Source organism: Mustela nivalis (genome assembly GCF_964662115.1).
Source record: "Mustela nivalis genome assembly, chromosome: 4".
Lineage (NCBI taxonomy): Eukaryota > Metazoa > Chordata > Mammalia > Carnivora > Mustelidae > Mustela > Mustela nivalis.
In genome coordinates, this window is record NC_139023.1 from 157495261 (window position 1) to 157509119 (window position 13859).

Sequence of the window (13859 nt, forward strand, 5' to 3'; positions counted from 1 at the left end):
ATGCTTATCTTTGCCAATAACAACATGTCCTCATCTGAAAGAGGAGCCTTTAGAGTCAAAGCAGAAGGATCTTGAGGGGAAAATACCACCACAATTCCAATATTCAGAGAGAGTGGGTTTGGGGAAGTAAATATTCTGACTCAAACCCTTCCCCCTTTCAACTCACAGATGTAAGACTCCAAAGCAGTGTTTGGAGGGAGTAGAACATGAAAGCCTTCCCTTCCCCCACCCAAGGGAAGGAAGGAGCTGTTGCAGCACAGATGTGACAGTTTTGTTGTGTCCTTGTTCTAGTTTGGCAGGTGCAGATGGTTGTTGGGAGAGAGTCAGGGGGTTGTTAGAAGAATATGGAATATCTACTAAGCCCAGAATCAGGAAGAGATGTAGCACTAAAATTCCACTCCATACGGGTAAGGGGTGAGCCCCTCTCTGGTCCACTTCTCAGTGCCTTCTCAGTCCTCACTTGCAAATCTCAGAGATTCACAGGCTGTTAGTGGATAGAGTAGCTGAATCTCTTGAAAACAATTCTGAGCAAGGTTTTGAACAAGATTAGAATCCTGAAGCTTGCAACAATGCAGTGCCTAGGAGCTCAGCCAGCCCAATATCTAGAGCTAGGTGTGACCTATATCTGCCTCTCTCCCAAAGAAGCTATTTTTCCACTTTCACAAGCAGGCAGGGCAAGGCCCAGGACTGTGGTATTGGAGACATCTGGCCCTGAAGGACCTTGGCACTACTGATTTGGATCTCATACTCCATCTAGGGTAGTGAGGGAGTATCAGGTCTTAAGTCCCACCAAAACAGCTGGTAGAGAGTTGTTAGCAATTAAAAATCCTGTCAGCTTTTGATTTACCTCTTCTAACCAACACTCAGCAAACAAAACACTTTCAGGACAGGGGGTCCAGTTCTTGTTCCAAACACAAGTGAGCAGGTATGGCAAACTGACTTTTCCCCTCCCTAGGAGGAAAAAGGAGGGGGTTCTAATAATTTCCCTTTGTTCCCTCCATACAGTTCCAAGTTTAATAAAATAACAGTCATTGAGGACAAGTGACCGAGTTGGAAGATACTGAATTGCCAGTCATGAAGAAAATACAACTCAGCCATAAAAAATTTCAAGGCTATAAGAAAATTTCTAAATTAGGTTACAGCATCACTTTAGGTTACATATAATTATTTCATAGTTCTAAACCAGAAATAGGAAGATAAAAACAGAAAAGTTTGTGACCACCATTGCTGTTGTTAGGCATTTTACTCTCTCAGCTCTCATCAAATATCTTTCTCTGCTGGAGACCAGGCAGGAATTTAGGATAATGTCTTACAAAGCATTATCAGTTTAATACTGAAATACACATTTTTCATCTCCTTATTCTCAAAGATAAAAATAGTTTAATCTATCTCTAGAGATTAAACATAGGAATGTGCCCCAGGAGTCTTGCCTTCCACACCAACAGCCTTTCAGTCCAGGTGAGGGGATTATTTATTTGCCTGTTCATCAGCATCTACTCTAAGCATATTGAGCATTCTGGACACTGGGAGTAGAGAACTTCGAACTACAAGGAAAAGCAGAGCCCTAGAAGAGATTATATTTAATTTCAGGAAAGAATGGCAAACAATCAGGGAAATGAGTATTCTTTTTCTTTTTTTAAGATTTTTTTATTTAATTGAGAGAGAGTAAGAAAGAGAGCATGTGAACAGGAGTAGAGAGAGGGCTAAAGGGAGAGAGAGAAGCAGAATCCCTGCTCAGCAGGGAGCCTGATGCAGAACTCTATCCAGGGACCCCAGGATCATGACATAAGCCAAAAGTAGATGCTTAATATACTGAGCCACGCAGGCACCCAGGTGACTGAGTGTTCTAAGGTATGGTAGGGGATTAGAGGCACCACTTACGGAGGATGTGGAGATTACTTAGAGGTTTGTTAAGACAAAGACAAAAAGATTAAACACACACACCCATACACACACAGAAGGCAGCTTTCAGAAAAGTTCAGATCTTTCCATTTGGGCAGAACTTGATTCAAAAGAAAGAACCTGGACAGAAAAATTAGAAGCAGAATTGAAGTGTTCTGCTTCCGTTGGCTTCCTCATTCAAGAATTAGTGTTGATCACAATGTCCACAATAGCCAAACTATGGAAAGAACCTAGATGTCCATCAACAGATGAATGGATAAAGAAGATGTGGTATATATATACAATGGAATACTATGCAGCCATTAAAAGAAATGAAATCTTGCCATTTGCAATGACGTGGATGGAACTAAAGGGTATCATGCTTAGCGAAATAAGTCAATCGGAGAAAGACAACTATCATATGATCTGCCTGATATGAGGAAGTGGAGATGCAATATGGGGGGTTTAGGGAGTAGGAAAAGAATAAATGAAACAAGATTGGATCAAGGATACAAACCATAAAAGACTGTTACTGTCACAAAACAAACTGAGGGTTGTCAGGGGGAGAGGGGAGGGAGATGGTGGTGGGGTTATGGACATTGGGAAGGGTATGTGATATGGTGAGTGCTGTGAAGTGTGTAAACCTGGCAATTCACAGACCTGTACCCCCGGGCTAATAATACATTATATGTTTATTAAAACATTAAAAAACTAAAAAAAAATTAGTGCTAGTCATTCCCCATCCCTCTATTTCTGGCTACTATGTTGTACCAAACTGTCAAGCCATCTGACTTTGGGCCCAGGTTGCCCAATCGAGCAAACCCAGTGAGGCTTATTGAGCCAATTCCAGGTCCTCAAAGCACCTCAACCACTGTGACCTTATCTTCTCAGCCTCGACCTGTGTGGTCTCACATGGCTACAAAAGGACAGACCACTGACAAAAGGCTCAGTGTTATAATGGTGATATAACTGATCTCAAATCCAGACATTTTGACAGATGAGAGGTAAAGTCATTTCTAGTCATAGAGTTTATGGCAAAACTAACATTGGAACTAACTTTCTAAAAACTCCAATTTCCATGTTTATCTTTGCTTTTTCTCCCATCTGGTGGGAGGTAGTTTCCTTAATTAGGCCCAATATCAGCATCCTTTTTGTGTATGCCAATTTAGCTACCACATCCCAATGAAGTAAAGTTTAAAAATACAGTTAATGTTTACCAAAAAGACACAAAAAAATAAAAATAAGTAAATAAATAAAAAGAATAAAACAAATAACAATAGCAACAAAAACAAGATCTGAAGGTCTCAAATCAAAATACGTAAGAGTTAATCAAAGAAAAATGTCTGGAGTCTTCATGGCCTGCTTCCTACCTGATCAACCTCAAATAAATCTGGCCAGTTGACAAACCCTGTTTACATAGAATGGTTCTAAAAAGTATTGAATTTCACACTCAAAGTAGATAGTTTTTATGGTATATAAATTGCACATCATTTAAAGCTGTTTAAAGAAGCAATAGACTTGGTGCAGCCACTGTGGAAAACAGTATGGAAGTTCCTCAAAAAATTAAAAATGGAAGGACCATATGATCAGTAATGCCACTGCTGGGTGTTTACCCAAAGAATATGAAAACACTAATTGAAGGAATATATGCATGCCTATGTTTATTACAGCATTAAGAATAATAGCTGGGGTGCCTGTGTGGCTCAGTCATGTAAGCATCTGCCTTTGGCTCAGGTCATGATCAGAGGGTCCTGGGATCGAGCCCCATGTTGGGCTCCCTGCTCAGCAGGAAGCCTGTTTCTACCTCTGCCTCCACTCCCCCTGCTTGTGTTTTCTCTCTCTCTCTTTCTCTGACAAACAACATCTTAAAAAAAAAAAAAAAAAAGAACAGTAACCAAACTATAGAAGCAGCCTATGTGTCCATCAATAAATGAAGGGATAAAGAAGATGTGGTGTGTGTGTCACACACACATAATAGAATATTACTCAGTCATAAACAAGAATGAAATCTTGTCCTTTGCAACAACATGGATGGATCTAGAGGGTATAATGCTATAAGTCAATCAGAGAAATATAAATACCACATGACTTCACTCATATGTGGAATTTAAGAAACAAAACAAATGAACAAAGAAAGAGACATACCAAAAATTAGGCTCTTAACTACATAAAACAGACTGATGGTTAATAGATGGGAGATGGGTGAGGAATAGGTGAAATAGATAAAGGAGATTTTTTTAAAGATTTCATTTATTTGAGAGAGAGCAAGAGCTAGAGCAGGGGAAGGGGCTAAGGGAGAGGGAGAAGCATATTCCATGCTAAACGAGGAGCGTGATGTGGAGCTCCATCCCAGGACCCCAGGATCATGACCTAAGCTGAAGGCAGAGGCTTAACTTAACTGACCGGCTTAACTGACCTGTTCTCAGGTGCCACATGAAGGGGATTAAGAGTACACTGATCATGAGTAGCACAGAGTAATATACAGAATTATTGAATCGCTATTTTGTACATACACCTGAAACTAATATAACACATATGTTAACTATAATGAAAATAAATAAATATTTTAAAAATAAAAATTAAAAAATAAAAAGGCAGTAAACTAATTAAAAACAAGTATTAAGGCAAGAGTGCATGGAAGGAAGATTTTATTTAAGGCTACTACAGTGGGGGAGAGAGGCCAGAACTCATTCTGAATTCAGCTACACTAAAATAAAGGATGAGGGAGTTTTTAAGAGCTGGAAGGATCATAGGCCATTTGTGTTTGCTAACTGAGCTTACTAAAAAGAAAGTAAGCCTTCTCATATCTTCAGGACAGGAAAAGTTTTATTACTTGGAGCAAGATGTTCACTCAGAATTAAGCTCTTATCCACCTACAGCTTAAGGGACTGGAACACCGTCTTCCTTGATGATTATTTTCAAAAGAGGTCCCCAGTTTCTTAAGAAAGGCCTACCCATCTTGTAAAACTGGCAAGAGTATTCTTAAAATTATTTACATCACAAAGGGGCAGAAAGAATTTACAACTATAAATTTTCTAACTGGTCAGAGTCTGGAGGCGAGAAGTCATCTGTCTCAAGTTCACTCGAGCTGAAGGAGAACTTTAAGTCCTCTTGTTCTCAAACAAACCAATAAAAGAGAAATCATTGAGGCAGGGGACAAGAAGACAAAAATTTTAACTATTTAAAAGTTTTTGGAATTAATTTTTGCATAAATATTTATTAAATCATTGTACCCCTAAAACAAAAACTGAAAAATCAGAATACAATAGTCATCTCCTGGCCAAAATAAAAATAATAATAAAGAATTTCATTAAGTTGTAAAAATTTCAGAATAAAGGTGGGGGAAAAGAGAACAATATAATAGAAAATATTACTCTATTATTTATCTGGACCCTTCAAATTCCCAAAAGCTATAAACACAAAATGTGCTGAAAAGCAGGACACAGAAACCAAATTCCATTACTAAGGAAAACTTGGGTAGTAAAAACTGTCAGTTTATATTATATCACTTTATCTTTCACAATACTTTCCACAAAAAAAAAGAAGCCCCCAAAAAGACAAAAAAACACCATCTCATTTTCCTATGTGGGGTCAAGGAATAGTCTGGAAGAATAGATGCTACAGACAACTGGGATGAATTTACTTTTAAGAAGTAGGAAACTACAGAGAAAAGCTTGAGCATTTTGTTAGACTTTTACATATTTGTTTTTGAATTACTAAATAAGCACCTGTAATATTTTTCATTACACATTACCTGTGACTTGGCCTCTAAAAATACTGATCACAATGTGGTTTTGTCAAAAACAACAAATATAAACGGAGAAGGGTTAAATTCGGTTTCTAAAGTCACTGTTAATTAAAATGCTTTGATTAAGCTTTATACATTTTGGCATCATGTTATTTCAATTTTAATATTCTTTTCCTTTTTGCTTTTGGTCTCCTGTTTTTTGAACAAAGAAATGTAATGGGAAAAAAAATAATTACATTAGGTTAAAAGGAACTCACAAAATAATCAAGAATTTCTAATGTAAAAATCTATATTAACTTTGTTGCTGTTTGAAATCTGGGGACTTCCCTTGTATTATACAGGTAGAAGCCAGAAAATTATAATTTAATATACATTATAAACACATGTTAGGCACCTGGGTGGCTCAGTCAGTTAAGCATCAGCCTTTGGTTCAGGTCATGATCCAGGGGTCCAGGGATGGAGTCCTGAGTAGGGTTCCCTGCTCTGCGGAAACCTACCTCTCCTTCTGCCCTTCCCCCCACCACCCCCAGATAGTGCATTCTCTCTTTCTTGTTCTCTCAAATAAATAAATAAAATCTTTAAAAATAAATAAAATAAACATGAGTCATGTTAGGTTAGAAAACTTGATCAATGATGATTAAAAAAACAAAAACACAAACAAACAAATGAACAAAAACAATTATGCCAAAGTTGACAGTTACCAGAAAACTTGTTTCCCTAGTGGATCAGTTTTGGGTGGCCAAGAGACACCACATCTGTGAATCTAGTTAATAAGTGGGTATTGGAGGGGAGAAAGGCATGAATGATAGTTCTTGAGAGTAGTGAAATCTAAGAGACATGAAGCCTATGAATCTAATTTAAAAGTTTAGAAATGGGGATGGGGAGAAATTCTTACAGATATCCAAAGTCTATAAGAATAATCAAGCAAGGGGCATCTGGGTGGCTCAGTGGGTTGAGCCTCGAGGCCTTCGGCTCGGGTCATGATCCCAGGGTCCTGGGATTGAGCCCCGCATCGGGCTCTCTGCTCGGCGGGGACCCTGCTTCCCCTTCTCTGCCTCTCTGCCAACTTGTGATCTCTGCCTGTCCAATAAATAAATAAAATCTTAAAAAAAAAAAAAGAATAATCAAGCAAGAAAAAAAAAAGCAATGGTGGGTTTCTGATTAATCTCAGGGTTCTGGGACCAAAAGGAATTGGAAAGCATGAACGAAGGCATGGGGTTCTGGCATCAGGGAAGTGGCATTAGAACCTTGGTAAAAATATGGGTGCCAAAGGAGAAAAGAGGATATTTATATACTAATACATATTTATGCATATTTAAACTCTGAGGCAAAGGCTCTTTTATCCCTACCCTGGGCATTATAAAGGCCAGACGGTAAGCACATTGAATTCATGGGTAGGAACAGAATACGTGACAAAACACATGAACACATAGCAAAAGCAAGAAATTTTTGTCAGCCTATATTCCTCATGTGTTTAGATGAGGCATTCATTCCAGATGAAAATCAGAATAAAATCACATATTCCACAAACTGACATATACATTAGTACAGGCTAATATAAGTATTTTAATATATCAGTTAAATAAGTAACTTGAGAATATTAAAGATTGGCAAATTCAAACATTCCTTATCTGGATAATTTTGTAGATTAAGTGGATATGCTAAACTATGTAACTGCTGGGACAGAGCTCCATAAACATTTACCAAGAAATGTAGCTTCACTTCTTTCAGCCTAAATGTTTTAAACAAGATTTAGCCTAAGTTAAAGTAATGACCAGCTGACTTCACTATATTATTTTTTCATCAATCCTTGCCTAGAAAAATGATAGAATCTCATACTAACCTCTGAGCTACTTGAATTTTTATTTAGGGAACATATCTAGGCTAATAAGTAAGATCAAACAACACAATTTTTTTAATCTTATAGTCAATGGATTTCTTTGCCAATGTTCTACCTGTGTTGTTTGCTGACAAGCTCTTCCTAAGGCTTAGCCTGCATGTGGGAATCAGGAAGAAGCATTAGCTATAGCTCTCTTCATACTTGCACTAAACAACACAGCAGAGAAGAAAAAGTGAACCAAGTTTCATAACTACTCTGTCATTAGATTTTAGGGAACCAAAGATATTGATTAACCTATATTTTAACCCTGACTGCACAGTGGAATCATGTGCCATCACATCTAAATTCAATTAATAATTTTAAGGTGTGTTACCCAGATGAGGGAATGTTCCTAAAAATGTCTCCTGTGATTCTCCTGTGCAATAGGTTTAGAACCACTGGGTCAAAAGCCTTTACATAGGATTCAGAGTTTTGGATTCAAACCTTTGTTCATCCTCCTAAAATTTCTTTGATTTAAGCAAGTCATTTCACTCATCTGAGTCCGTTTTCTTATCTATATAAAATATCTACTTCTCAGGATTGATAGAGGGGTTAAATGAGATCATCTTTTTAGGCTCTAGAGGCTGGAGCACTGTAAGCTCTCAATAAATGACAACGGAATTTTGGTTTTAGGTGGAACCTAAAAACCCATAATAATAATACTATTATTAGTGTACTTTTTTGTGGTATTGAGCAGTAGTACATAGTTGTATTTTTATGAAAACAACATCAACATACATACCCTCGTACGGGAGGAAAAAAATCTTTTTCTTCTATTCTTTTAAGTTCTTGACTGGGCCTCCTAAAACAAAAGACAGATTAATAAAAGCAAAGCATATAAATTAAGTTTTATGTAACATGAGAACCTTCATAAGGAAAGGAAGACCTAAAGAAAATAGTTAAGCCTGGGTGTTTTGTGCTAGGTTTGTTGAAGGCTTGAAAGTTGTGGAAAGATAAGGTAGAACAAGGAGTATGAACTAACTGTAGTAAATGGGTAAACTGAGCAAAGCCATTCCTTCCGATTCCTCTCTGTGCCCCTTGATCTTCAGAGATAAGGATGCTCCTTTCATCCTGATATAGAGAGGAAGATCAGAAAGTCTTTCTTGCACATGCCATTTTTAAAATTCCTTCTCTTTGTAGAAAGCAAGATGACAAGGTGCCCCATTTTCGGGTAGTTTGTCCTGAAACATACCACACCTAAATAAATATTCTCATTTCAATTGACCTTTTTGGTAAGAATGAGTTTACCTCCTAAGGAAGTTGGCAGGAGGTGCCTGAAGAGGAGAGAAGCATATTTGAATAAATATAATTATGTATCCTAGAATCTATTTATCAAAGATGAAGCCAAAGGAAAAAAACTATAGAAACCCAAAGAAAAATCCAGTGCCTGCCTCCAGAGAAAAGAGTATTTACTTTACCAGATAACATGCTTTCTACTATTTTTTATAATGAAACTAATCACCCTTTCAGTTATAATGGATAACTTTACCTATTTTAGAAACCAATGTGATCATTGAAGCTCTCTTAGATAGTTTTAACAAAATCATCAATAAAGATGGGAAGTACTCTTAGACTTCAGTTAGCATACCAGAAAACAAGGAAAGTATTTCACACAGAGACAACAGGCAGCAGATTTCCTTATGCAGTGTTGACACTCAGAGTATTTTCTTCCTTTTGGCTATTATAGAGAGATCACTAACATGCCCCACTGGTCTGAAATGGAAAAGTCAGCAATGGATGAATTAATGTTCAAATCCCCTAAGAGGAGTCTGCAATTCATGTAATATATGTCAACAGAACACAGCAAAAAAAAATTCTCTCTGCCGTCTGTGTTTGGACAAATGTCATTAAATATCTACTGTGCTCCAGCCACAGCAGATAATGCCTATCATTTGTATATAGAGCTTTCCTTCTTGCACAGCAGTGTCCATTGCATTGTCTCGCTTAATCCCAAAACAAGACTGTCACATAGAATGAGAAGCTGTTACCATTTTGTCCCACTGACAGTTGTTACATTGAAAGAGTCAAGCCAATAATGCTGAAATTTAGAATTCTCCTAACGCCCACTCTTGTCATTGCAGAAACACAAGAAAGAGTTGTCACTGAGAAATTAATGATCTAAGAATAAATCCCAGATTTATGTTCAGGAAGAATCACTCATCATCCACGTCACTCCATTTAAAACTTGAAAAGGTCTGCATTCCTATGGATGAACAGTTGTTTTTCTGTTGAAGAAGTCTCTTTCAATTCTACATGAGATTATTTTTATGCAAAGATTTTGAAAAACACAAAACAAAGCTTTACCAGTAGCTTCTCACCCTTCCATTTAATAGGAATAAACTCTATTCGGAAGATTTTTTTTTCATGCTTTGTCTTCTCATTTCATGACTCTGGCAATTTTTTTTTTTTACTTTAAACAAATTTTTACTACACAAAGGTCCAATAATTGGATATTTCTCTACTTTGTACACAATTATTCTTACTCTCCACAGAAAGGCTGCATCTTAACTTTTCATCTGGTGATGGAAAACACTAAAATCCTGATTTTAACAGAATAGTAGTAAAAATGCCTCAGTGATTTAAGTTGAAAGCAGTACATTGGTACATGGCTCTTGCACTCAGTTATCAGGAATGTACAAATGTTTTTTTATTCAAAAATACAAAATATGGGGCGCCTGGGTGGCTCAGTGGGTTAAAGCCTCTGCCTTCGGCTCAGGTCATGATCCCAGGGTCCTGGGATTGTGCCCCGCATTGGGCTCTCTGCTCAGCAGGGAGCCTGCTTCCTCCTCTCTCTCTGCCTACCTCTCAGCCTACTTGTAATCTCTGCCTGTTAAATAAATAAATAAAATCTTTAAAAAAAATACAAAATAAATTATCTGTAGGAATGGACAATGACAACAGTAGACCATCATTATGTTGTCAACTGAAACCAGTGACTGATGGTTATAGTGATTTTCTTAAACATCAGCCAGGCTTTTCTTCAGTCATTTCCTTCAACTGACTTCTCTCAAGTTATGGGTGAGGAGCACAGCGTGGGCTTCCTCTCACAGTTCATTAATAATGGTAAAGCACTGTTCTAGGAATCAGAACATGCCGCCTCCCATACCCCTTCCCATTCCACCCATTCCGCTCATCACTGGGTCCTTCTCTTCTTTAGGAATTTCGGTGACTACAACTTCTGCCATAGTTAACAGAGAGGTCACTCCAGCAGCATACAATAAAGAAGTTCTTACAAACTTTGTTGGATCAATGATTCCTTTTTCCACCATATTCACAAAATCTCCAAGCATAGCATCATAACCAACTTCTGGGGAACTCTGCATAATTTTCTCAACTATCAATGATCCTTCAACACCTGAATTCTTAGCAATGGTCATTGCAGGAATTTTGAGTGTTCTCTTAATAATTTTCATACCAATTTTTTGATCTTCGTTAGTTGGAGTTAATGAATCCAAGGCTGGAATGCACCAAAGCAGGGCACAACCCCCTCCCAGAACAATGCCTTCTTCAATGGCAGCTCATGTAGCATTGAGCGCATCGGTAACTCTGTCTTTCTTTTCATTCACTTCAACTTCACTTGTCCCACCAACCTTCAACACAGCTACACCATCTGAGAGTTTTGCCAATTGTTCATTCAGCTTTTCCTTTTCAAATTCACTAGTTGTAATACCTAACTGCTCAATGATTTCTTGAATACATTTTTCAATTTGAGCCTTGTCACCTTTTCCTTTTAAGATCATGGCATCATGTTTGGTCACAATGACCTCTCCAACTTTTCCTAAGTCATGAGGCTGAACATCTTCGAGATTGAGAGTCAATCCTTCTTCCCCAAAAACTGCACCACTAGTAGCAATAGCCATTCTTTAAGCTGATTCTTCCTATTGTCACCAAAACCTGGAGCTTTGACTGCTACAATCTGAAGACCAACTTTTAACCTATTCAAAACGAGTGTACTCAGAGCTTCTCCATCAACATCTTCAACAATTATGATCAAGGGCTTACGGTGAGCTTTGGCAATTTCAAGAACAGATACAATGGACTGGATGCTAGAAATTTTCTTTTCACTCGATAGAACACAAGCATCCTGGAATTCACATTTCTGACCTTTTCAGGTATTAATAATGTATGGAGAAATGTAACCTCGATCAAACTTCATGCCTTCAATAATTTCTAATTCATCATTTAGTGTTTTTCCATCCTTTACTGTGATGACACCCTTTCTTCCAACCTTTTTCATTGCATCGGAAATGATGTTGCCAATTTCTTTGTCTCCATTTGCAGAAATGGTAGCAACCTGAGCAATTTTTTCAGGGGTTGTCACGGGTTTAGACTGCTTCTTAAGTTCAGCAATTACAGCATCAACAGCTAACATCACACCTCTCCTGATTTCCACAGGATTAGCACCTTTGCTAATCTTCTTGAAGCCTTCCTTGGCAATAGAGCGTGCCAAGATAGTAGCAGTAGTGATGCCGTCCCCAGCCTCTTCATTTGTGTTACTGGCGAGATCTTGAACAAGTTTAGCGCCAATATTTTTGTAATTATCTTTTAAGTCAATTGACTTTGCTACGGTCACGCCATCTTTTGTCACTTTAGGACTTCCCCAACTCTCTTCAATAATCACTGTTCTTCCCTTTGGCCCCATTGTAATGGCTACAGCATTGGCTAAAAGGTCTACACCTTGAAGCATTAAGGCTCAGGCATCTGCACCAAATTTTGTATCTTTGGCATAAGCCCAAGTGAGATGAGGAGCCAGTGCTCTGGACACTGACCTAATTTGGCAAAGGAATGCGGGTAATCAAAGTACTTCTGCGGGGGCAGCGGTGGAGCGTGAGCACGGTGAGGCACGTCATCGGAGACTAGTGAGGCCATGACTCTCGAAATTTTTGGAACAAAACAATTATCTTCAGTTTGCTCTTATCACTCATCATTCTAAAAGTCCTCTTAACAGGTATGGACAAAGTTACCAGTAACTAAGTAAATTTTTAAAAGTTCATTTAAAAAAAGGAATAAAAAATAGGCACATCTTAATTTCTTTATCTAAAAACATGTATATATTTGCCAATATACTGATATAGAACCAAGGTCTTCTCTCTCTCTCTCTCTCTTTTTTTTTTTTGATTAAAGTATAGTTGACACAAAATGTTACATTAGTTTCAGTACCATGGCCTTTTCTTTAGTATGAACCTGGGGATTATAATCCTAAAATATCTTTCTTGCAATAACCCATGAATTCCACCATGCATTTTATTGAAATAGAGTGAAAATCTAAGCACTACCACAATACTCAATGTGCATGCAAATGCTTTGGAAATTTAAGATCTTCCCCAATCTTTTGTAGTTGTCTTGCCCATACATAATTCAGTAGGATTTTTTTTACCTTTATCATCTTTCTAATGCATTCAACTTAGTCTTTATAGAAATAATACCTTTTTTATTAACACTCAATATCATTAGTTTCTACAATATTTACTTATCATATATAGTTACAGAAATATATACAACTGTCATAAATATGCTTCGGAACCAAAAACTCATTCTTGGCAAGAAAATGACTCAACTGGTGTAGGAAGAACCAAAGAGGCCTGGTGAAGAATAGTCTAGTAGTTGTGGGCGCTCAGAATATCCTGACCATAGTTAGCATATATTTCCAAAGAATGGAGAATTTAGACTACTTCAGTGAATCGGTATTAAAAAGATAAATTTAAAGAATATCAACTCTATTTCATGAATATCTTAATGTTAATCCAATAATTACCTGCCTCTCCTAACTTGCTTATAAATTCCACAGGGACTGAGCTGTTAGTCCTAAGGTGTATAACACTTAGTTATACACCTCACAAACCAAGGCAAGACATCCAGACTAAATGTTTTTTTTTTTTTACTTTAATTCCAGCATAGTTAATGTACAGTGTTATATTAGTTTCAGGTGTACAATATAGTGGTTCAACAGTTCCATATATTACACTGTGCTCATCAAGAGAAGTATACACTTAATGCCCTTCACTTATTTCACCCATTCACCCTACCACCTACCTTCTGGTAGCCCTCTGTTGTCTATAGTTAAGAGTCTGGTTTCTATGGGGGGGATGCGGAATCTGTTTTTGATTTTCCCTTTTCTTTTTTTGTAATTTTGTTTTTTAAAATCCACATATGGGTGAAATCACATGGTCTTGTCTTTCTCTGGCAGACTTATTTCACTTGGCATTATACTCTCTAGATCCATCCACGCTGCTGCAAATGGCAAGATTTCATTCTCTTCTATGGTTGAACAATATTCTTATATATATAAGAATATTATAAGAATATTATTCATATATATTATATATGCCATGTATAAAATATATATATATA

General features: G+C 37.3%; 1 pseudogene across 1 annotated transcript; it reads right to left on the minus strand.

The window, feature by feature from the left end:
- Window positions 1-10436: 10436 nt before the first annotated feature.
- Window positions 10437-12303, minus strand: LOC309863153 (60 kDa heat shock protein, mitochondrial pseudogene; annotated as a pseudogene). The gene has a single exon. The product of its transcript is annotated as a 60 kDa heat shock protein, mitochondrial pseudogene (transcript).
- Between the last annotated feature and the right edge of the window lie 1556 nt (window positions 12304-13859).